The 25,436-nt window shown below is 42.4% G+C and overlaps 1 protein-coding gene and 2 long non-coding RNA genes across 7 annotated transcripts in view; 1 reads left to right on the top strand and 2 right to left on the bottom strand.

The window, feature by feature from the left end:
* Positions 1–3,292, bottom strand: part of BCAS1 (brain enriched myelin associated protein 1) — a 49,128-nt gene extending 45,836 nt beyond the window's left edge. For 2 of the 5 annotated variants that reach the window (XM_080557806.1, XM_080557810.1), the window contains exons 1-2: positions 3,045–3,286; positions 2,398–2,504 (exon numbers count right to left, since the gene is read on the bottom strand). The gene's annotated coding sequence lies outside the window, so the exon portion shown is untranslated. Of the gene's footprint in view, positions 1–2,397; positions 2,505–3,044 lie in introns of all 5 variants that reach the window. The other 3 variants (XM_080557809.1, XM_080557808.1, XM_080557807.1) reach the window with 3 other exon arrangements.
* Positions 3,293–7,539: 4,247 nt separating this feature from the next.
* LOC308178783 lies at positions 7,540–11,811 on the bottom strand. Its single transcript, XR_013939965.1, has 3 exons — positions 11,727–11,811; positions 11,526–11,620; positions 7,540–10,701 (listed from the first exon to the last, which is right to left on the bottom strand). It is a non-coding gene; the product is annotated as an uncharacterized lncRNA (long non-coding RNA).
* A 1,038-nt stretch (positions 11,812–12,849) lies between these two features.
* Positions 12,850–16,184, top strand: LOC308178734. The gene is made up of 3 exons (XR_013939936.1): positions 12,850–13,695; positions 14,667–14,743; positions 14,940–16,184. It is a non-coding gene; the product is annotated as an uncharacterized lncRNA (long non-coding RNA).
* The last annotated feature ends 9,252 nt before the right edge of the window (positions 16,185–25,436 follow it).

Raw genomic sequence — 25,436 nt, 5'->3', positions numbered from 1 at the left:
TTTCTACAATGATTTGTAGCTCGATTCTCAGTTACTCTAGTTTCCTGTTGATGCAGCTCTACTCACGTCAAGTAAGTTATCTTTAACTGATACAGAGCAGAGATCACAGGCTCTGATTTCTGGCATATTTTGTCCTAGAAAAAATCACCCATTTTCTACAGTCAAGTTTATAATTCTGACTGAAATAAAACATGCACAAAGGCCTCATGCAATTTTAAAAGATTTTCACTTTACCAGAAGCTGGAAAAGTCTTGGAGGCTATTTTTGATAAAAGACCAGGACTAACTTCCTACATAACCATCTCAGAATATGTCCCCAGAGCACCGAATGCAGCGCTCCATCAAGCATGTATATTATAATTCTTCAGACTTTTACCTTCTTGCAGCAGTAGTCGATTATTGCATTGCATTGGTTTTTGTATGGTGTAAGTAGTTGCCTTTTTATCATGCTCTGAGGCAAAAAGATACAGAAAAAAAAGCGACAAGTCTGTGGCCATTTCTATGCATACAGAACTCACTGTCCTGGCCCAGATCCTCCAGTAAAATTAGTAAAATGTATATGCATGCATGCTTCTGCCTTATTTTAAAGAAAAAAATGAAAGGTCACTGCCACCTATAGACAAAACTGAGTATTGGCAGAAATGATAACAAATACAAAATGGTATCAAACTGGCAGAGATTCAAGATGCCAAGCAAGCAATGTCACAGCTATTCATTTCTGCCATAGCATCTAGGAATTGCTGCTGCAGAGACTACTGCTTCTGACTGCATGCATATGTGGCTCCAGATTTGCAAAAAAAAAGAGTTCTGCTCAAAAAAAATAAATGGTTACATTTTTCCCAAAGTGCTCATGCCTCTAGTTTATACAAATAAATCATTTTTCTCTCATTTGAAACATCTTCTCAGGTCTGCTTGAAGCTAAAATTATTAAATGTGGAGCCACGAGGATTTAGGAAAAAATAAGGGGCTCCCAGTGCCAACAAAAGTTATATACACAACATCGGTCTTCAGGAGCTCTCAAGATCTGGCCACGTACCTGTTTCTAGTGGGCAGAACTAGACATTGTCAACTGCTGGAAACCTGTGTCCTGCTGTGAGTCTGTCCTGGTAAACTAGCTCGGTCCCAGCCAAACCCAGGACAGAGTCCTACACTGTCGCTTGGGTGCTGACTCGGTCTGTCCGCTGGGTGTTCTTGGTATGTCTCAGATATTAATCATAGTTATTTATGAGTGGTGCAACCACCAGGCAGCCCTGTCTGTGCTTTTTGTCCTACATGTGATAAACACAAAGCTGGTCTCTGTAGTAAGCCGTGAGAATGGAGCAAACCCTCACCAGATCTGAGAGGTGTTGCTGGCAAGATGTCTATTTTATTCACACAGGACAAGGCAATTCTCAGGGATTGAGAGGGGAAAAGAGAGGACCCTGATGCAAGAACATATATATACACATATTTTCCAAAATGAAAAGAAACCCTCAGAAATGAAGAGGAACCAGAGTAAGCACATTCTCATCCTTGGGCTTCCTTTCTAGATACAGATTTTCTGTTTAGGTTTCAAGGATTTTATCCTCGTGGGGGGCTCACTCAGACCCACTGGAATGCAGCCTGACTGGTTTAAAAAGGAACATTTGCTACCAGCCTCCGGGTCAGACACAGCTCAGAAACAGTTCCTGTCCCAAATTATGCTTCACTGCTTTGATTGTAATGAAGAAGGGAATCCAAAAGAGAAATAGGGTTTTTATCATTATTTTTGCGTTACATGAACTGTAGTATGCCCCGAGCATGAGCTCAGGACTCGGCAAAATTTGTCTTTTTCTCTCACTCTCGGAAGCATTATTTTGGTCTTTGCAATGCGGTAAAACTTTTGAAAACTAAGAGAGAAAATTACAACAAATTCTACTGTGTACTCTGTCTAAAGCCAGATAAGCCTGACCTTTTTAATGTATTGACCAACCTACAATATTACAATTGCCTGTGTCACAGTGTTTATTAATATAAAAAGTACATACAGATTCAATTAATTTCACACCAGAACTTGCCATATGTTATACTTAAATGTCAGAAAATAAAAAGATCAACTGTGCCTAGTTTGCTGTGTATATAATTTCATTATAGATACACCCGCTCTGTAAGCATTGGAGAAAGACCTAAATAAATTTGTTTATGTTCTAGAGGCAGTGGAAGGACCTAGAGGCATCAGTTCATGCAAAAAGGTGTCCCAGGGCAAGGACTGGATCCTCAGCTCCCCAGTACATCCCTCTCCTAAATCCTGCCTCTTGGAGAACAGGTGCACATGGGGACGTGTCAGCCAGTGGCCAGCTAGAGGAGCAGATCCTGCTCTGATTCATGAGGAGCCAAGGAAGGACTAATAACAGGACAGGGTTTTAGAAAGTCTCCTTACCTTCCTTCCGTGCAGCTCTCAGTTGCTTTGTTGCAGGCAAAGAACACTTGGACACGTATTGGGTATGATGACACCAGTGGACAAAGGCATCTGAGGATTGTCGGTGGCTAAGGCAAAGAAATGGACAGACAATAGACAACAAAGAAGTGACAGGAGAAGGAAGGACTGAGATGACTCACCCAAAGCAAACAAGAAACTCCCAAGAACAATCTGAGCAGCAAACAGGCAGCTGGCCGTGCGTTCAGGACATGCAAAATTACAGTCCTTGAGGCTTTACAGGCGGTTTTTAACACAATTATTTCAGCCACTCTGCATTGTAGTCAAATGGGAAAAGCAAAATTGTTCAAACATTCACACCCCAGGCTTTCAGGGTGGGAACAGTCCTGACCTGGCTAGTAGAAATGCTGTCAGAAAGCAGATCTTTTTCGTCTTCTGTCCTTTTGTAGGAAATGCCAGTACACAGAACGGGAAAACTTACCCCACATACATTAAAGCCCAAACAAAATGAGCCGACCACTTGTAGGAGCACCTAGAACCATTTAGTGTGAGAGCATATGCAGGGCTGAAGCATGGGACAGAAGTGACGAAGGAAGAGAAGCGAAGCCAAGAAAAGCCCAGAGAAGAGCAGCAGCAGCAGCAGCAGTTACCTCGGGGTGGGTGGCCGGGAACCAGTCCCCCAGGAGCCGGAGCTGCTCAGGGCCCGGCGCTGCTGGCGGCTCTGCCTCTGCGCCGGCACTGCTCACACACTGGGTGCAAACACACGGAGGGTGGAGTTGTCCACCTTCCCGGCCCTTCACAAAATATGTTCTGCTCTTGAGCTTTCTGGCCACCCAAACCTGTTCAAATGCGTATTTACGATTATGGCTCTGGGGGCAGCCCAGTGCGGTCACTGTGTTGGACTTGGTGGCTTTGTGCTGAGCACCTGAAAACTCCTTCCAAACACGGGTGTTTCCCACAGCGGCAGAAAAAACAAAGTGCATTTATTGACATGGCTGTTTGCTCTACTCAAAGTGGATCTTAATATCCCTCCATAACATGCAAACGGACCAAGTGTTTGTATCTGAAACCTGTTGTCAGGATTTACTGCTCCCTCATGTGAGTCACGAAGCCCACACTCAGACCGGGGTGTCTGCAGCAGGAACAGGATTGTGTTCTCTGCTTTCATACCACCTCACACAAAATAAAACTTGGTTTCATGAACCGGGGTTCCCAGAGACTCTCATAACACAACCAACAAAAAGATCCTTTATTTGATAGCTTGAGAAAGCAACAGCAAACAGTCTGCAGGAGGGCTTGAGGGAGCTCGCACCTCCCCAGTGCAGCGGGTGGCCGTGGCCGTGCTGGTAACGCTGGCAGGATGTGAAGATACTAAAAGCATAATGGCAAATTCTCCTTAATTATTAATGAAATATCCCGAGGCCAGGGGTTCCCAGAAATTCTCTTTAGGCTTCCTTTCATCGCAGCCTGCTGTACGTAGATCACTTGACTGTCAGCTTCAAGCGTTCAAACGTATTAATCAGCTTGTTTCAGGTTGTGCATTGTCTGCACTGTGTGTGTCTCAGGATTCAACTACATTACAGCACCAGTGCAATCCCCTCAATCTTTTCCCCTGTTGACTTGCTCATATCATCTAGATGGCATTTTTATTTCTCTGTGGTGCTTTATTTTTGAATATAATTCTGTTATTAAGCATGATAAAGAATCAGAAGCAGATCTGTAACAAGGGTGATGTGATGGCTGTGAATGGTGTCAGCTGTTTCAGAAGATGATGAAGAAACAATATGCACGAAACCAGAGCTTCTGATTACTACCAGCTCAGCAGTGCATGGGAAGTTGGGTGAATATTCTGATTCTCTTATGTTTTCAAGCATTATGTCAAGCATCTTTGTCATTTTTTTTGTCATTTTTTTTCCTTATTTTATCACTTAGATGTTTCAAATCTTTGTCTACAAGCTCAGAAGATGCCCATGTTCAGTCTTATAATCCTGTCCATCCTGTCTCTGGATGATAAACGTGGTGGTAGCCAGAAAATTTATCTGCAGGCTAAGGCACAAAACACAAACCTGATTGCAAAACAAGTCATCTGTTCAGTGTCTCTGGACTAGCTTCCACTCGTTTTTAAAAATTATTATTATTATTTTATTTTTTGGTCTTTCTTGTTGTGTTTAATTATTATTGTTATGAAATAATTTTGAGATGCAAGATATAAATATTTCATTCCAGGAATACTTCATTCCCTAAAAAATGTCATTAAGATTAATTAATTCTTGGAGTATATTTTGCTTTCCCATGTGTTCATCAAAGGCAGACCAGAGGTGCCCATGGCAAAGTACTGCCTGCTTTGCTGTCCTGGAAGGAAGTTGTTTTCTGCATTGTGCTTGGGAATGTGTTTGCAGGATGCCAGCAGAGGGAAGAAGACTTGGGCACAGAATTTCCCCTCCAAAGCAGAGGAAACTGTGCTTTTTCATGATTTTTCAGATTTTTTTTTTTAAGTCCAAAATCTATAATGAGACTGTCACCAAATAAATCTTTCTCCCCTGCAGGGAATGCTCAGCGTGTGCATCTGACAGCTGCATAAAATTTCCTGTTAATTAATGGCACAGAGCTCCTGACAATTATATCTGATTAGCCAGTTTCTTTTATTACAGTCCAGCACGATAGCCAACAGCATTCAAATATTGACAACTGAAGAGCAGATTAATATCGGTTTGTATTTCCACCTGTTTTTGCTGTTTGAGGTCTAGAAGTGGGTGATGCCAATTTAAGGTGACGTCCATCTGGCTGCTGTGGTTTATGTCACAGAGCAGGAGGGATGAGCAGCAATACAACCTCAGCAACACCAGGGAGAGCTGAAAGAGGGAACCTGCAGACCAGCAGAGGGAAGAAACAATTCAGCACGACTCCAGTCAAATTTTGACAGCTTCAGACAAAACACAAATGACGCTTTGACTCAGCCTTTCCCATTTCAGTCCCAGTAGGATGGATGAAGTGAGTCACGGGCTTCCTTCTTCTTTCCCATGAGGGAGGACCAGCCCAACACTTACATTGCTCAATTTGCCCCACTTCCAAGGCACGGCAGCTGCCTCAAGCCCCGTGCCAGTCCCGGAGGGTGGCGAGGAGGAGCAGAGGTTTGGATGGATGTCCTGAGGGGTTTCACACAGCTCCCAGGGTCTGCAGGGCCTGCCCAGTGCTCGTGGCTGAGTAACAGCTGTAAACACCGATGGGTTGTGAAATAGAAGATACTTCACTTACAGTGAAAAATTCCAAGTTCATTGAGTTCAATTTCATTTCTGTCCAAGAGGACAGTGGAGTGGAAAGGGCAAATTGGGTGCATTTTTGTCTTCTTTAGCCAAAGAAATAGGCTAAGGGGGGAGGATTCAGCTAGGGTTACAGGTCTGCATTAGGTGACATAGGGCCTCCAGGCCAGCACCAGAGGGAAGTGGGCACTGAAATCAAGCTGGTGATGTGGAACTGTTTCTCTATAAATCCATCAGAAACTACATAACCACCTCCATTTCTGTGGCAGCTTAATCTAAATATCCAAACTACATTTAACATCATCTGACTGTTTCAGTGGGAATTTTCCCCAAAGAAATTGTTTGCCAAATGCATAATTTGATACCCTGTGTCAGGGAAAGCCATCCTGGCATAGTTCTCTCAGGAGGGTGGGAGAGACCCTATCCTTGCTAACACTTCAGTGAGCAAATGTCAAATGGCACAGCAAGAGTCTGAGCCTTCGGGTGGACCCTTGCATTTCTAGGAAACTTTGAGTGAGAGCTGCGAGGTTCAGCTCTGTCAGATCAGTGAAGTGACTTCAGTAATGGCAGAGCAGGACTTCAGAAGCTTGCAGGCAGTGCAATGCGTGGCTGAGGTTTTTACAGGCCCGGGCATTCACAAACTGGGATGTTGGCATTCCTGCACCTGATCCCTGGGAGGAAATCCGTAATCCTTGGGGCAGACATGGGCTGGAAAGATGGGCACAGGTTGTGTCAGACTTCACACCAGTGATGTGAATATCCCCTCCTGGAGAGCAGGTGCTCTCCCGAGCTAGGCCCAGAAGAGCACATCTGAACTCCTGTCCCTCCAAAACTTGCATGCCCGACTCAGAGCTACAGGGCAAGCTGTTTCTGCTTAAATTATGCCTAAGTTTTAAACTTTATTGGATCTGGCTCCTTCACAGTTAGTGCTTCCTATTCTCAAAGAATTATGTTTTCAGCAAGTAGGTTTCCCCCACTGTCTCTGACAGAGCCCATATTAATTGCTGAATCTGTCTTGTATTTAAGCCAACGCAGTCTGAACGGGTAATGAAAAGGAGTGAGTGATTGCTTCAGTGCAGGGGGCCCCGGGGAAGCAGGAGGAGCAGCAGTTAGAGAGTTAGAGCCGAGTACTCCCGGTATCTCAGGGGGACGGCGAGTGCGGCTGCAGCCGCAGTTGCTGTGGCCTCACGCTGCGCCAGTGCCACCGGGCTGGGCGGAATCCCGCGGGTTCCGTGCGATCCCAATGCAGAATTTGGCTCAGACGCTTCAGCCGAATGAGAAACATTTGCTCAGGCTGCTTACCAGAAAGAGCCTGAATGTGGTTTTCCAAGCTATGTATCACAGCCTCTGGTTGCTCCAGACTTTGATCGTGGTTCAGAGTGCTGATGTAAGAAGAGAACTGGTGATCTGTTATTGCCTCTGCTTCCCCCATCACAAAATCAGGCTCCTGCTGCAATTTTTTTTTTTTTTGAGGGAGAATTACAAAATATACACCAGCTATTTCTTCATGTGGGAGCTTCTAGAACAGATAAAAAGTTACTGTGTCAGGATTGAAACAGAGAGTTATTGTATACATAGTTCCTTAGTGGGTGGGACAGGCATTTGAACCACAATTACTCTCCTGTATGAGCATTTTATGTTTTCATCAAATATGCACTGATGATAACAATACTATGTTAAATATTTCACTTCATTAATACAGCTTCTGCAAAGGCTGGGTCACTGCTTTTGCCAGCTGTCACAGCTTTGGAGCCTGTTGGCGGTGTTTTCCCCCAGCAGTCTATCACCCTTCCTCCTCCCAAGCCCGAAATATAAAATGTGAGGAGCTTGGATTACTGAAAATAAGAAAGAAGAAGAATTAAAAAAAAAAAAAAAAAGGAAAAAAAAAAAAAAGGAAAAAAAAAAAAAGAGGTTCATTGCAGACCGTGCATTTCTTTTCTTATTTGACAGAGACTAGCAATGCCACAAACAGCATGAACCTGCAGCAGCTCTAGTAATAAGATAAGCAGTTATCTCAAAGTGTGCTTGACCCATGTGGATCATGCCTATGATGCTTTGCTGTCCTGAGGAGAGCCAAGAGTGGGGTTAAGATTGCCCCAGCAGATGATGGGATGGGATGGGATGGGATGGGATGGGATGGGATGGGATGGGATGGGATGGGATGGGATGGGGATCTGCCTTGGCTTTTAGGGGAAGTGTAAGTCCCCAAGTTAGGTTTAGGCTTGGCAAATTCCTGGTGCCAGCAGCCATGCAGGTGACGTGCTTCCAGCAGTTCTGCCTTTCTGCCATGGCTTGTATTTAAATTGTAGTTCACCACCAGCCCTCATGAATTTTCGGCTGGGATACCGCTGAGGAAATTGTCCAGGTTTTTTTTTTTTTGCTTTGCTTTGGACTTCTCTCAAGAAAACTTGTATTTGACTGCATTTAGGTACATTTGGTAGGTTATTTTATTTATTTTTTAATAATTCAACTTGAAAAAAAAAAGTTGTTGATGTGAGAAAAAAAAATAGGAGTTATCAGATTTTCAGAATTCATACTGCTGTTCAAGAGCTCTACAGTATTACTGCAACTCTATAAATCCAGTAATATTTTACATTTTCTGTAGGAGATAATATTACCAGATAATAACTTCACAACTTAATTTAATATTTAAAACTGTAAATTCTGAATAGCAAAGTGAGAGTTATGCATAAGAAAGATAGCAGCTAAGCAAATTTCTCTCATCTGTAGCTCTGATATTGCAGTTTAGCTCTAACTTCCCACTGCAATTCCTCCCCCAAGAGATCACCGCTGCAGTGAAAGCTCTCTGTTATCAATTTTGTAGTGAGTAGCAGTATTCCCTTGGGCAGAAATGAAACTGCATTCATTGTAATTTGTTCTATCTCAATTCAAAGTTAGAAGAAAAAAAAATAAAGAAAGAAAGAAAAGATTTCTAGGCCTGATGCAGCTTGGAGTAATTATTTCTGGATTCAAAATCATGCATCAGTTTTTGTGCTTTAAGTGAAGATTCACCTAATTTAAATGGAGCTCTCCAGGAGTGAGAGTATTTGACACACTGTGCTTTTCAGTGACCATGACTTGGCTTGATCTATTGGAAGTGGGACAGACGTCGAGGTGGGATTTGTACTTTCTGCATAATTTTCAAATCTGTGCTTCATTTTCCTCACTTGTAAAATATAATGACAACTTTCCCTCCCAACCACACACAGCATCATGTTGTAAAGGTTTGGGGAGCAGTGCGATATTACTGCAAAAAGACTCCCAAGTGTACAAAGAGAAGCCAAAACTCAAGTCCTTGCTCTTGGGTTTCAAGAAAAAGACATCCAGACTCGGAGAAATGCAAAGACTTGTGTTCTTTCTCCATCTCAAACATGTATCCCCAAACACTGCTGATGGCTTGCTCTCTAATAGCTTGTTAAACTGTTTCCCCTGGATGTAGTTTTTTTAAGGTGACAGCTTAAACCCAAGTCTTTTTTTCTCTGTCCTTTAGGACTGGTTGCAATGATATTCTCCTACCTGTTTCCTCACAGCAGTCCTCCTAACACCCAAAAACCAGCTGAGAGCCAGGCTTTGGACGGCAGAGGCGAGGTTCTGGCAGGCTGTGGCACCCTTCCCATACGAGGGATTTCTCCAGGGCAAACAGCGGGGAGCCCTTCCTGCGCTTCCCGGTGAGCATCAGAGGATTGGCCCGAGTTCAGGTGATGTGTTAATCTGTCAATATGTGCTACGTTACATTAGCAATTGGATTAGAGGTGCTGAAATAATTGTGACAGAGGGATTTTTTATGCAGCACAGGTGACTGTGTGGGGTTCAGAAAACACATATTTTGCAGTCAGGTTCTTTGGAACCAGCTCGTTATACAGACGCCTGACCAAAATGACTTTTGCTTGAATTTCATGGATTTATAATGTCATAAAGATCAATAAAACTTAAGGTTTGTTCCCATTTTGTATCTCTAGCTCATATTGTCCAGATTCTTAATGCTGTGGTATAATATCACAAAGTCTTGTGTGGCCCTAAAAACCAACATTGAGGAAATACAATAAAACAATCCAGGTGATAGCTGAATGAGTAATGCACACAAAAGTAAGCAAATTGCAGATCAGATAAATAAACAAAGCCCAGGAGCAAACGTGGGCTGGGTGAAAACACCTATTGGTCTTGGTACAGAGAGATTGCACTTTGCCTTTGGGACAAGTGCCAACGGAAATGCCCTCAGGGTGGAAAAGCACATCTGCTGGCCAGCTTCTGTAAAGGCTTGGGCTGATGCAGTGCAGAGGAAGCCTTGGCTGGTCTGCTCACCTCCATGTGCGGGTGAGAAGTGCTCTGCCAGCCCTCCTGCAGCTGCTCCAGGCAGGAGAGCTGCTGCTGCCACCTTGCCGGACGGTCCGAGGCACGAACAGGTGCTTGAACGTTGTCAAACAAACCGCACGGATCTAGGCATGGCTGACTGCAAGGCGTGTGAGCTAGCCCTCCCCTGGCGATAAACACTGGCTGATAACTGGAAATGACCCGAACTTCTTGGCCAGCAAACCACGTGCTCCAGAAGGCGATGGACCAGTCCATGGGAGCACAGGGCCGATGTTCTCCTGCCCTCCAGCGAGCCCCTGCGTGTATCAGGCTGCACTGCTGTGCTCCCAAGGATGATTAACGATGCCTAATTGTATAACTGTGCTTACAAAAACACTGCAACACAGAGTGATCAGTTGCCAAATAATTTCAGCACAGCAGGAACCCTACAAAGGCAGGTGTTGTGGGGTGGCGTGGTCAAAGCACAGCGATCCCAAATTTACAAGCAACTGCCTCTCTCTGACTTGTTGCCCACGCAGTTGCACACCTTTTCCTGAGACTGCTCCCGCAGGGGCTGCGGCAGAGCGGGAGGTGTGTGTGCCAGCCTCCTGTCCTGCTGCTGCCTCCTGCGCCCTGCCCGCAGCAGTTTTGCTGTGTCCTGCTCAGAGCAGAGATACCTGGACTGGAAGCCTTCCGGCACATGTAGCTCTTGGGGAGGTCCAAAAACCCTTTCAAGAAGTCCTTGGAGTTTTCTGCACTTTACAGTGAAAAAAAAAAAAAAAAAAAAAAAAAAGCTTTAAAATATCACATTAAGAGAGTTATATATACATTAAAAATATGAAATACAGAGTGCAAATATTTTACTTATCTACCAATTCTTTTTCTCTCAATCAAAACCAGGAGTAGCTGAAGGGCAAGAGATGTGCCAGAGATCGTCTTGTTGACACCTCTCTTATTGCTTCTAATGAAGACTCAAGAAATTCTTCTCACTCCATGATTTATTTTAATTTAACCCTCCTCTGATAACCACCCACCTTTTCATCTGATACTTAAACATGACTTTTTATTTTTATTTTTATTTTTATTTTTTTTCTGTGTAGTTTGAGTCCATTTTGAGTGTTATTCTTGAGCCTTTCTCTCCTTTGCCAATTTGGAAATGACATATGTAATCTAGATATATAAATATATATATAAATATATATATATATAAATATATATATATATATATAAAGGCCATTTTAATTCCAAAGAGATCACAAGAAAGTTACCTTGTTTTTATGAATGTAGCTTCATATATATTTGAAAGCCTTTTATGTAGTTACAATGCAAATCAAATGATTCTTTTATTGCCTATTGCTACTCTTGTCTTTTCATATTTACTGTATCCTACTTTTATTCTTCCCCATAGGTCTCTATGTTGAAGCATGGTTTTCACCATGGTTGGGTTTATTTTTTATAGCGTGCACAATTCTTTATCCTCTAAATGACTTCTTCATAGGCTACCGGCAGTGGTGCCAGTAAATAATGGTGACAGCTCTCCACATCACTTTTTCCTCCTAATTCAATAAAACGAAAGTTTACCTTGAAGGAGGTGAATCACTGTCAGGTGAGTCAGGGCCGGTGAGAAATCTCACAGATGGAGCAAAGCTATCACTGGAGCCAGGCTTTCTACAGCTCTATTGCGACAAACAGGAAAAACGCTGTTTGCATGCAAGGCTCTCTAGTTCCTGAATTCTGGGCATTTACATGCCCAAGCCCTTTAGAAGAGAGCCAAGATTTCACCTCAGATTTCTGTTGAGAAATAGGCTAGAAGAAATTCATTCTTTGCTACCACCTCTTCCACTACAGAGCTGTAAGCTTCCTTCTTAGAAACACCTGTATATCTCCAGCTGCCAGTAGGAATATTTACTTGGGGAAGTGATAACCTTTTGCACCTCCTTTTACAATTAAAAGAGGCCTATTGCCTGCTTTGCACCTTTTATTCCTCTCTGCCTTATCCTTCTCTTCAGTCTTACATGGCACGGGGTAGGAAACCCTGGGGGCTGGTGTTTGTATGGCACGTAGTGCGGGGGGATGCAAGTTCAGAACTGTGATCTGCAGGAAAGACATTGCAAACTGTAACTTCTCCTAATAACAGTTTTTAAAAAAGAGACACTGGACTTTATTCATTATATAGAGTAACAAGTTATTGTCAGAGATCAGGCTGTTACTGCTACTGGGGTAATTCATTCATGGATAGAAATTAATATACCTCATAAATTTTGTTTAGAAGCTATCAACGTATTAAATTACCAACATGTCTTTTGTAGTAGTGTTTTTTGTTTCTTTTTCTTATTTCTTGATTTGGCAGATGATGGCACATTTGTATGAAACAAAGCAATAAATAATTAAAAAAAATTAAATAAAATAAAGAAATGAAATGAAATGAACCACAATTTCCAAACCGTAGCCGTTCTGAAATGTAAAAGCGGGGTGAATTCCCCCAGCCCACCCCTTCCCCCCCGGCACGGGGCGGTGCCTGCGGTCCCTCCCCCGGCAGGGGGCAGCCTCCGAGCGCCGGGAGCGGAGCCCTGGACCCACGGCAGGCAGCGACCGGGCGGCCCCCGGCATCTCAGCTGCAGCATCCGGCAGGGAGGTGTTGGTCCGGGATCTGCTTTGGATCGCAGCTTTTCTGCTGCGTAACCGCCTGGGACGAAGTTCCTCAAAGGGCAGAGGCACAGCTGGGGGTGATGCTCTGGGTTGCAAATGCTAATGTTGAGTTTCCCTGTCTGCGTCCTTGCGCATCTCCGCAAGTGCTGTGACCGAGTTTTAGTCAAAGTAAGGTTAACAGCAAAGTGTCTGCTCCGGCCTCCAGCGTGAAAGAGAGAAGTATTAAACCAAAGCCATGTAAGTAATGAGCATTCCAGTTCATTGAGTGATAAATTACTCAGGGATGACTCAAAACGAAAATACTTCTCAAAAAAAGTGAAAAAGAAATCCTCAAATGAGCTAGGTCATCTGGAAGATTTTATTTGACCAGAAACTATGCATTACATAGCCCATGTTGAACTCATTAAGAAGAAGGAAAAAAAAAAAAAAAAAAAAAGAGAGAGAGGGAGAGAGAGAAGAAAAAAGAAAACTTTTGAATTTATTGGAATACTTTTCTCTACTTTTTGTCCTGCTGCAGTTGTTCACAGGACATAAGTAGCTTCATCCACATCAAAGAACAATCTTCCTCCAGCTCTACATTCCAAATGAAAGAATTACCTGCTGAAAACAAATTGCCCATCCTCGTTGAGCATAAGATATATTTTTGGCTAGACACACACTCAATAGACATATGCCATGTAACCTTTGTGTTGACTGAATGACTGAGCCCACATGTGGCAGCACAAGACCGAAACATCTGAGGGAGAGACAGACAAAATGTCATTCTCTATTACCACTGCCGTGATGACAGCCACATAACTGTCACAGTCGCTCATATTTACAGAAAGAATGCCCTAAATCAATGGGAGCCTGTTGTCTGGCAAAGCCTTTAGTAAGTGCTGCTACTGCAAATTCTGCAAATGGAATTGAGAAAATATGTGCCTTGCTCCTTACAGCTGCCTGATGTAGGCAGCTGGACTGATCTCGGTCTCCGGATTACAAATGAGGATTCCCAGGTGCCCGAGCTCTCATTGGAGCTGCTGCTGGCACTGCTGGCTCCTCAGGGAGCTGGTGAGAGCCGCAGGAAGGAGCTGTTCAGAACACATTCAGCAGCGTAAGAGAGGTGTGTGAAGGGCACTGTTAAGGAAGCAATATCTGGGGAAGGCATGGAAAAGTGGCAGTCAGCATTTCTCATTGATGCTGCCTGCTGTAACAGTGACTCATTGGGGTGTGTTTTGAACGCTGCTGCTGGTTTGCATTTCACTTTCCCCACTGATCTGATTAGAAAGGTCAGCTACACATGTCACAGGGTAGCCCATCACAGCTAATGTTTCTTATGGACTTGGTCTTTTTTTTGGATTTAATCATTAGAGCAATGCTTCAGATATACATAGCTGAGTCGTCATTTGCCTCTTTTATACCCCTGATAAGCTGTATAAGTTTGGTAAATTCTGTTCCTCCTGCCACACCTGTCCTTTCAAGCCTTTGCACCTTGCACTTTTAGACCAGGCATCTCTCTTTTTTATTTTTATTTTATTTTTTTAAATGCCAGTGTGTTGGTGAAGAGCATAGGTTGGACCACAGCACACGCAAAGCTAACATTTCAGAAATTTTTGAAGGAGATTGGCTGCACATAAAAACAAACAAACAAAACAAAACAACATAAAAAAGAAAACCACCAAAACAGAATAACAATAGTCATTGCTGGTGTTCTTTTAAAATAGTGTTAAATAAAACATTTTAGGATTTAAGATATTCTCTTAACAGTGATTAAGAGACCTTAATAAGGAACAGAGTATTTGGTACCTAGCTAAAACCATCTTTCTCCTGTTTGCTTTGAAGATCATTCCTGGAGTCAGCAAGATCAGTGACCAACCAAAGGTCTCATCTGGAAGAGTAGTTCCAATAGGTCCATGGTCTGATCAATAATTTAGGTAGGATCTAGGTAACCATAGTAAAGAAGAATATTCCTAACAACAAGCCATTTTCTGGAATCATAATTCTACCAAATGAGAGTACTGTATCCACCAAAAAGTTCCATTTTTCCAAAAAGCTTCAATCTTGTCCATTATTTAATATTTTCTTCCAATCCAGGTTCAGGTTCCTGGGGGACATTAAAGTGATTACAATCTGAGCATGTGGACTTCTGGCCTTCTCAACTCATCCTGCAGGTATGACTTTGGAAGTTTGTCTTTCCAAACCTGTTTAGTCTGGTTCAAAGCTGTCCACTCTGTTTATCTTTACGTAATAGTTTTTGAGTCAGTTTATGAATTTTTGATTAGAAAGAACTCAAGACCTCAAGTCAAGTCCTGTTAAAACCACCAGATTTTTTCCAAGCCAGTAAGATTTGCATAATTTCCCCAACAGAAACCACCTTTCAGCCATATGCTGTCCTTGATGCCAAGCTGAAGGCCACTGGAAATGTCAGACCTAAGATTATTGAAAACACAGATTTGGACTGTCTGGGAATTTGGCAAAGGTTGCTCTGCAGTGTGATCTCAATTCATTTGGCAACTGGTATAGCACAGTCTGAAACGAAGTTTGCTTAATCTGTCCTCAAACCTGAGTGTCAGCAAGAGGTTGAGGTTGAGGATGTACTTTAAACAACTGTTTTGGACATCTGTGTCCTGCAACTTCCATTGCCAGGAAGTCTCACAAGGTAATCAACCTCATTTTTAGGTTTCTGAACATTTCTGTGCCTAGAAATGGGGTATTCTCATTCAGCTTTGTGCTTTACAGTACCTGTGCCTGGTTTTATAGTACCTGCTTTTTAGTACCTATGCACAGGTACTTAAAACTTGCAGGCACTTCCTTCTGCAAGGGAATTTTCTATCTGCTTTCTTTTGCTTTCAACAAACTATGGGCTTGTCTGATTAATTGCACATGTATGTGCATGTTTGTGCAACTCCTACTGGAAGTGACATCCCTACTATTTAACTGACAGTCCCTGAAAAATACTTGTCTTTTAAAGCACTCTCTTTTTTTTTTCCTTTTTTTGTGTGCGTGTGTTCATGCTGTTACAGTACATGCTGTTTCCCTTGTGTTATTAAAATAGACAAACTGTGGTGACTGAATTGAGAGTGTGGTTGTAAAAGAGCTGTTCATGCCACTGACAAATTCATGGCTAGGTTTGTTTCTTAGTTTCTGAAATAAATCCATAGGTTGCAGCTGTGAAAATAACATGTAGGTGTCATCAAGACAGGGCCATACACATATATCCTTAAAAAATCAGGTAGTCCATTGTTAGGTAATATGTTATCTTTTTAATTGCCTTTAAAATAAAGAAATACAACTAAAACCAAGAAAAAGCTAAGTGTTTTATTTCACAATTGGTTAATTAAGAATAACGTACACATTTATTTAACTGACTGCTAGCAGTTTTCTCTCTTTAGCATAGAATAGACAGGACATGAATGTGCTAGTTGTTATGATCACCTCCTTGGACAGCCAAATTATTTCCTATTTTAACTTTATTATTTTATTTTTTATTTTTAATTTTGAACAAAAACATTCAGTTGAGGCAACTTTCTGAAGATGACTCTACCTCCTCCTGCCCAGCCATGGACATGCATCCACTATGACGTGGCTCAGATTGTCTCCCAAGCCCCACGACTGGATGTGCTTGGTCCAAACTAGTCTCATCCTAAAGTTAACTTTTTCAGATCAAGTTTTTGTGCTATTAAAGTTGTTCCCCGGGGGGGTCAGAGAGTCCATGCTGACATTTTCAGGTGGGGTTAATGATTTAATGTGACTCATATGTCAGTGCTAACTCACTCAGGTCTCACAACAAATCCAACTGATGACTCAGGAAGCCAATTCATCATTGTATTTAGAAGACGGGTGCTTACAGTGTCCAAGATTTCTAAAAGAAAGAGAGGTGATACATATTTGGCTTTTTTTTTTGTCCCTACTATCTCTTTGCAACTTTGCAAAGTGATTAGATAGCTCTTATCAGAAATAAGCCACATCTTCCAGAAAACACCAGGCTGTGGCCTCCCTGCTGCTGATAGTGGGTTGGGTTTAAAGAGGACATAGTGGTTAATGTTTTTGCAGTTAGCATGTGACTTCAGCCAGAGGGGACACACAAGTAAGAAGAGAAAGGGGAGCTGTGTACCATAGGGCACTGCCAGGGTTGCTGAGTGCAAAAGACAGAATCATTTCTGGCCTCATCTAGAAATGCTTGAACCCAACAGAAAGGAGCACACCAATTTTAATGTTTTGCAAACCACCATTACTGTCCATGAAGATCGATAATGAACCTTACAGAAATATCGTTGTGTTTTGTGGGTGATGGTGTGCACAGCTCTGACCCTCAGATTCATGCTCAAATGAAGGAATGGCCCCAGCTTAGATACAGGTCCAGGTCAGAATGAAACCCATGCACAACTCTTTTCACCCTGCTAATGGTTTTCTTGAGGCATGGTACAGAAAGGAGCCATAGGATGTTCCAGGCAAATGAAGTTGTCAGTCCTGCCCTGCAGTTTAGATGTAGCCAAGAAAAATTACTAGTTCCACAGAAGAGACATTTATTCAGAATAATAAGAATGCTTTCAAGCAAATTTCCTTCTTCATTCTGTAAATGAGTTAAAAATACTTTTTTCTGAACATAGCCAGAAAGCCATTGGATGTTGCAGCTAGACACTGAAAACTTTCTTAGCTTTTTCTTTTGAACAGCAAATACAAAATAAGAGCTTGGTTAAGTACCATTGAACTAAATTCATTTTACAAATGACACTGGAACTGCAGTGGATATGATTATCACACATCACTATTCCTGTTGGTTTGCCAAAGACAGAGCTAGTATAAACAGAAGCTGAGGTTTTGGTCAAAAGTAAAAAATGAGCTTGAAATCCTGAGTCATAAGAGGTACAAGATAGGGAAGGTACGGGCACAGAGCTGAGACCTGGAGGTGGTTTGTAAAACAGGAAACTTATTTAGCAAGTATTAGTAATAGCTTAAATATAGTGTCATATAAATGCAAGTCTTTGTTATGCTGGTGAGACATAGGGACTAATTTTATTTTTTTTATTTTTTTAAATCAGTCTGGGAATTCTAAGACTATCTTTATTGTATTTGTGGACTCTGCAATTTCATATGAAAACACTTCCGAAGAATGATCTTGATATTTATCCAGCTCTGTTTCTTTTGAGTTATAAATAACTGGTAGGAAGTACCAAGCGTACCATTAGTTTATATAATATTTAAACTAGGTCAGTGTGCAATGAACTCTTCAGGTAACGGAGTCCAGTAGACAATTATTGCCTGACACTTCAGTTTTCTATTTGGATAATTTGACCTTTTAATTGAGCACTTAACCTGAAAGTTTACACAGTTCAGGGCCACTTTGGGGGAAAAAAAAAAAAAAAAAGCCACACCTCTAGTATAAACATTATTTTCCAAATTTCCAATTAAAATTTAAAAAATGGGAAAAAAAGTAACAGTTTTCCTGTAACTGATGCCTGGTGTCAAAGCTCACAGGAAAAACCCAGGGGTGTTTTTTACTTCGAGCAGAAGTGACCGTTTTCTCTGGCAGGGCAGAGTGGGTCACGTACTCACTTCAGCGTTGGGATAAGCTGCACTCTTTGGCCTCTTCCTTATCATGTAAGAGATTCGTGCTGTGTATTTGTTCTGCACACCCACAGCAGGCCCGGTGTGAGCTAGGTTTGCCGTGTTTATTACAAACAAGACGGCATTTTGTGTTTTCCGAAAACTTGATGCTTTCCTGGAAGCACTGTGTTCACCGTGTCTGTGCCGTCAGTTCGCTCAGCAAATTCCTAAGGCAGGGCTGGGAAGAGGGGTGAGGAGCGCCTCAGAGCCTGCCTGCAGCCCACTGCCCCCAAGGAAAGGTGTTTCCAAACCTGGGCTGGGCACTCTTGTAAGCGTCTCGATGGTCCAGATACTGCCTGGAGTTGTAGGCTGAGCTGCATACCTAAAGCTTGAGACTGGTTGTAACAGAATTCTGCCGAAACGTTTTGCTTGTTTGTTAAGAGAAGCCACATCCTGATAAAATATAAATATTTCTTGTGTACTTTCTGGGGCAGCTAGTTAATTTTATGGGCTGCCCAGCTGGTAAAACGGGCTGTAACACAACCAAGGAGCTAGCACAGGGTTTCTGAGACCTCAAATTCCAATGTTTTTTCTTTTTTTTAAATTTTTTTCCACCTCGATATTGTCTAATATGAGATAAAGGTTGAGAGGCAAACTTTTTCTTTAGATCAAGGACTGCTAAAAGCAAGGGCAGTGCTCTTACTCATAAGTAAACTTGATAATCCCAGTAAAGTCTCTCATCGATCTCTGAATATCCCAGTTCAGATCACTCAGCTCACTGCTGGTAAGGAGGAGGGACAAACTTTTGCAATAAGTTTGTATGAGCTGGTAGTCAGTTTCTACTAGCTTTTTCTAGCTAGTTGCCCAAGAAAATTAAAGAAAAACACAAATCAAAATTTCCACACTGCTGACTACCCAAAGTTTTTTTTGGCTGCAACAAATCTGGGCTTGGAAACCTGTGTGCAACACAGAGAGAAAATGGGCAGCAGGGAGAACAATTGAAAATGTAAAGACATACCCAGGGCTTAGTGTGTGGGATTTAGGAGGCTTCTGCTTTGGCTGTAAGACAGAGAAAGAAGGAGGGAGAGAGAGGAAAAAAAAGAAGCTTGACAAAATCAGTTGTAGCAGAAAATAGAAAGTGAAATTATAGGGGATTCAGGAAGAAATGCCTGTGGGAGATAAGAAAAAAAATAGAGATGATCATTTCCAGCACAGCTAGCCATATCCCCTTTACCATCAAAAGTAGGAAAATAATGTTATATATCTGGGAGTGTGTATATCACCATAAGATGAAGGTATACTCAGAATGGAGACATAAGCTTTAAACAAAATTAAATGTAAAGAATCTTGTGGATCAAATATAGTAACTCTAGCTTCCTCCTGCTGGGGCTGGTGGCAACAACCACACATATTTCCTTGTACTTGATCAGCTCTTTTAAATAATAAACCATCAACTAAACCGTACATGGACAACAGAGAAAATGACTAAAAAACACTTGTCAAAGAACATCACGTAGCTACATTCCTTCTTTTCACACACCACTAATAAATAACTTATGCTGACTTTCCCACTGGGAGTCGGGGTCCTTTGGGCTGGCTGGGGCAGGGGCTGGGAAGACTGAGGGGCTCCCGGTCCTCATCCAGAGGCTGAGGGGTTTTAGCACCAGGACTGCACACCTCAGCGTGATCTGCTTGTGTCACATGCCATGGTGCACCAGTCTGGTTCCCTCTGCTCCTGTCTTGTTGTCCGTCAGCCCTCTGGGTGAGGGCTAGATCCACTCCTTAATTCAGCAGAACTGGAGGAGCCCCTACAAACTAGCAAGGGAAAGTCAGCCTAACCCAGAGGCCCAGGCACCCCAAAAGTGCGCTCCCACTCTTTTGGCCTTTTCACCTTTACCCAAGTCATGGTATCTGTGTGCTCTGGCTGATAAGAGCTGGTGGAAACCTTGCTCCGAGAGTGCCCGTGAGAAAGAATGTGTGACTTGTCAGTGCAGGGAAGAGCAACAAGTCATTCTGTGTTTTTATTATTGGTGTCTTATCCTGTCCAGTTTGAAAAAAAATAAAAACAAAAGATACTTTATTTCTTATGTGAACATAAATATGGATTAATCCTCCTAGCCTTACAGGAAAACTGGGGGTGTAGAGAGATCAAAAGGAGGGGAAATCCGCATGGGCCTAGAAAGATGTTGGTATTTTTTACAAATAAGCATAACGTGCAGTCAGATGATCAAAGTGGCTGAATTAGTTCAAATATTATTCTTGGAACAGAGTAGCAAACACTGCATTTGTCTTTCTTCCTTAACTTTCCAAGTAAAAATACCATTAGACATGAGAGTGTCATGTGTATCTCTGAAGTAAATGCAGCTTTCCTGGCCTGTTTTTTTCTACTATTTTTTCTCCTTTCTTATGAGGTGAGATGGCTACAGTGAGATGGCTGGTTACCCACCCTGACCCCCAGCTGCTGCACGGTTTGGTTTATGCATTTTTGGTTTACGCACACAGCCCACATTATCTTTGTGCGACAAGGTGTCTGGGAGTCATCTGGACCTTTTATCTCCTCTTGTCATGACCTGGTCCAGCTCTTCAGACTCAAGCAAACCCCTAACAGAGCAACATTAAGAAGTCGAGGAAAAAATCACAGCAGACTTGTGAGCTTGCATCCACCTGCAGAGGGCTGCTGAGGTGTGCCCTGATGAAGGCACCTGTCCCCATGTCCCCAGTGGGGTGTCCTCATCCCCGCAACCCCACGCCAGTGTCCTACAACAACATCCCTGTGGCTGTTTGGCCCCACGGTCCTGACTATCCTGGCCTTGGTGGATGGGCCACCACCATCCAGGGCAGGTTTGGCACCTGGAGGACCTTCCTTCCTGCCTGGGCATCCTGGCAGGGCCCTCCTTGTTTTGTGAGTGGATGTCAAGTCATAAAGTTCACAGGAGCAGAGCACAAAGAAGCATGAATGTATTATCGCGCACCGTGAGACGGGTTACTTTTTAACGCTTTTTCTATTAATAGTAAAGCACCAGCAAGAGGTCAGGAGAGCAAGTTCAGCCGGTGCATTTTTCAACTGAAGGAAGCCAAAAATAGACACACAAAAGTCCAATCCTGATAAAACTTTAATTTATTTAGTAAAAAACACATACTATACTAACTCTGTGAACCCTGGAGGCACTGATCCCTGATACTCATTTGCTAGTTCCTTGGAAGCTATAGAATAAATATGGTGTTAACAATGCAGGTGAACATCACCTACCTTATTTTTAATCTCTCTTTTGGTAGTACATCCGAAATAATAATAAATATCTAAGTTTTTGTTGTTGTTGTTGTTGTTGTTTTTCTACTTTTCAGCCTATAGGCTGAAATGATGTTCAAGAGTGTTTTAATATATTTTATTAAGTACAGTCAAAGTGAATACAAAGCACCTGTTAAGTCAATTCTAAAGAAAAAAAAAAAAAAAAAAAAAAACAAAACACCACCAACAACAAAGAATAATATTTCCGTTTCAATGTTATGAAGCTGCCAGTATTAATGCTGTGACTGCAGTAATCCCTGGTTTGGTATGTGCTGATGTAGCTGACGAAATAGCTGGTCCAAAGTATATTCCACTTAAGACTCAAACCAACATTTTCTGGACACTTCCAAACTCACAAGAAAGTCAACAGATATTTTCAGCATTCAAAAAGACAAGACTGAACCCGGCAGTATACAAACACTAAGCAAAATATTGTTCTACATGTCTGAAAAACAGTCAACCACAAGCACAGAGAAAATAACATCAGATAAATGAAAGAGAAATTGCAATAAAGCACTCAAGCCAATTAGCAAAGCACGACGAGGTAGTAAATTGCTGACATGAGGGAAGTCCTTCCTCCAGCTGGAGCTCAAAGCAGTTGCAGAAAAAGCTTTAGAGATGGCATTCCCAGATACATCTTACTTCAGGCCTTCCTTCACATTTGGCTGTGAAGTAGACTCACTCAGCAAATGAGTTTTGAAATAAGCCTCTTAGGACAAAAGAATTCAGCAGGTGACACTAAGCAGTGTCACAGGTTATTTTAGGAAAACATTTAACACAAGTCAAACCAGTTTAGTGAAGAAGTCTTAATGGATGTGGAGGGATTTTTTTTCCTGGAGAGGAAATGTACATCACCTTAACTCATCCAACCTTGCCTTATCACATGGGAAATATAAAGGAGCTGTCGTCTGTATCACTAGAGACATTCAGATAAGCTCAAAATTAAAAATACATTGAAAAGAGAGTATTTTAGAAAGTTTAAATAACTTTTCCATGCAGCCGAGATGCACAGGTCCTTGGCTGGCTTTCCAGTCAGCAGCCTTTATCTCCTGTAAATAAGAATCCATGATAGATAGCCTCTCACCCAGTAATTAATGCCACTACAGCACCTTCTGTGTTCATTCAGTTGTAGACCATCTAAAGGTATTTCATCTCAGTGGGAATACTTAAATGTGGAGTCATGTCTCCATTCTCTTAAAATTCAGTCAAAAACGGGGCCCAAATCTAATGACTAAGAGGTTATATTAGTACTAGTTCTCATACAGCTGTTTCTTTTTCACCTGAACTTTCAGAGCTTAACAGTGAACGAAGGAGCTACATCTCCTGGGATGTAGCTGGGATATGCCGAACAGCACAAATATTTGGCATAAGAGCTGCTCCAGATCTCTGGATCCACTCTTGATGAATTTTTCTCCATGCTTTTCTAGAGGAAGAAGCGGTGTCCAAAACAAACAGCAGAAAGGGCCTGGAAGGACGGAGTCATGCTGGCTGTACCCCATCTTCCCCCAACAGCAGAAGTTGCAAGGTATTGCAGAGATTATGAATCATTGCTGTGTCTAGACACATTTTGCTAATTTTTCTTCTCCTTGAGGAAGATCGAAGAGATATTGTGTGGCGCATTCCCTTTTTTTGCATCTCAGCTGCTGGATGTCACTCGTGAATGGTAAGGGGTTCATATTCCTTCAGACACCCTCTAACACCAAGTTTCTTGGGCAATACCTGGACTAGAACAAGCATTCTGGTCATAATTTAATAGTCCAGTCACGGACATGGGCAGAACATGTTACCTCTGCTGCTCTGCCTGGTTTTGCTCAGCTTGCCTCAAGGAAGATACAGTGCAGGCTGAAAAAGCAGCTGAGGGAATGCCAGAAAGTGGGCAGTTGGGTGGAACAGGCACATGGGGATTATCCAGGAGCAAAAGGGAGGGGGCGTCTGACAGGTAAGCACCAGGGGTGAGGACTGATTGAACCTCGATTCCTATCCAGTCACACAAGGTAAAACTCGGAAGGTGCAACATGAAAAGAGAGGATGATACTCTGGGGCAGAAGTATCTTACTTCTCAGCAGCAGTTAAGAGGCCAGGTTTCCCCCATGAATGACACTGCCTGGTTAAAGTGTGATACTCAGTGCCAGGAACCATACGAGCAAAGCCCCAGTTCTGGATTCACAACCAGAAATAACCCAGCCAGTTCGATATGCACAGCCTAAGACAAGAGCATGTAGGAGAGGGAGCAATATTTCTGAAGAAGCAAGTGGTAGCCACACGTCAAAGTAAAGTGCAACCCTCGACAGAAGCCCAGTGTAAGGTTGGCTGATGAATACCCTTACTCAGATCAGTGAATGATTCTTATTTTATTATTATCTTTTTTCCTCATAACTCAAATAGGTTTGTGCAGAGCTTTGCATACGTCTGCAAGCACTGTTAATAAATTCTCAGACTGTTTCACCCGGGTCTTCTGAACCATATGAACAGAACAAAGCTTCAGAAGGCAGTCTTGTTATCCAGTCAATAGTAAGTTGGTGTGGAAGGAACTAAATAAACCAAGAACATATCCATGGAGCTGTAAAAAGTATCTGCTCTTTCCACACACGCAGTATCAATAGTTAAATCACCAAAAGTATAATTTTCATGGCTGTCACTTATGTCCCAATCACTAATGAAGGAGAAAAAGAGTGTGTACTGTACAGCTTGCAAAGACCTAAAATTCTTTGGGGGAAAGGTGTGTTCTAAAAGCAGACATGAGGGTTTCTTGGACACTTGATATTCAGAGCAAATTTATTCAAGGTTTTTACCCAATCTAATGTTGCTGAATTGTGCCCGGCGACAGTGAGCCTGAAAATGTTTGGATGGAGCTCTTTTTAAAATCAAAACATGCCAGAAGATTTAGCCAGTTTCCATGAAATATCCCTTCAAAATGAAAATGAAGAGCTGTTGACATAATAATGTCAAAACCCACCAGTTAGGAGCCTGACTGAAAGAAAAAAACTTTGTCCAGGCATAATTTCCTGTAATAGCGCTGCTGTTTCTTAAAAACAATCCTAAGTTTTCTAAAAGATTTCCTTTCTCAAACCGTAATATTTGTATTCATCCTGAAGTATTTTCTCTCTCTGAAACTTGATTTTGCAAAGAAAATCTTTCATTTCATTTCATTTCATTTCATTTCATTTCATTTCATTTCATTTCATTTCATTTCATTATTTCATTTCATTCTCTAAATGCAAGATGATTTCAAATTTAAAGATTTTTCAATAAATAAATAAATAAATAGCAAGCCTGATTCCCATTCTCCCTGAGTTGCAATACAAAGCACCAGCCCTGCCAGCGAGGTGTAAAGGCAAGGAGCTGTCAGCTCCAGCACACCTCACGCAGTACGACGTAGCCCTAGCAAGAAGGATAGCAAGTGAATGAGTGTGAGCATGGACAGCATCAGGCACGTGGCTTTATGGGGTTGCATGGCCACTGTTGTGAAATTTTGAGCATGCTGAGAGACCTTTAGGGAAGGAGAAGGAAGAGAGAGATGCAGGTGCTTCAGATGGCGCATTTTGTTATCCCCATACAAGCACGTCCCTGTGCATTTGTGTCCTGCATGTCCCAGCTCCTGAGCCACGTCCCCTGTTGTGACACTGCTGGGTGCGTGGCTGGGAGCTGCAGGAGCTGCAGGAACCGTGGGAGCTGCAGGAACCGTGGGAGCTGGGTGGATGCTGCCCCGCTCCCGGGCTGCGCCCCAACAGGATCGCTCAGGCTGCTGGCTGGGGCAGCCAAACACAGTTCCCATTCCCTTTCATAATCCCCATAATTCTTGTACACGATCTCACTCTGTTGAGACAGGCGTGTTAGCGATTGCCGTGTGATCTGCCTGAACACCCTCTGCTTTAACTTCCCTTATGAGCATGTTATTTCCATTACGCAGAATTCACGCCTTTGTTTATTTGCCCAGGAGATCCATTTTTCCCCAGAACTGCCCGTTGCTCCTTCTATTGTTTTTTCCTGGATCTCAATGACTTCTACATCTATCCCAATACTTTCCA

This window comes from Anser brachyrhynchus, assembly GCF_964034855.1.
Source record: "Anser brachyrhynchus genome assembly, chromosome: 16".
Taxonomy (NCBI): Eukaryota; Metazoa; Chordata; class Aves; order Anseriformes; family Anatidae; genus Anser; species Anser brachyrhynchus.
The sequence above is the reverse complement of the archived record's forward strand: the minus strand, read 5'-3'. Positions and strand labels throughout refer to the sequence as shown.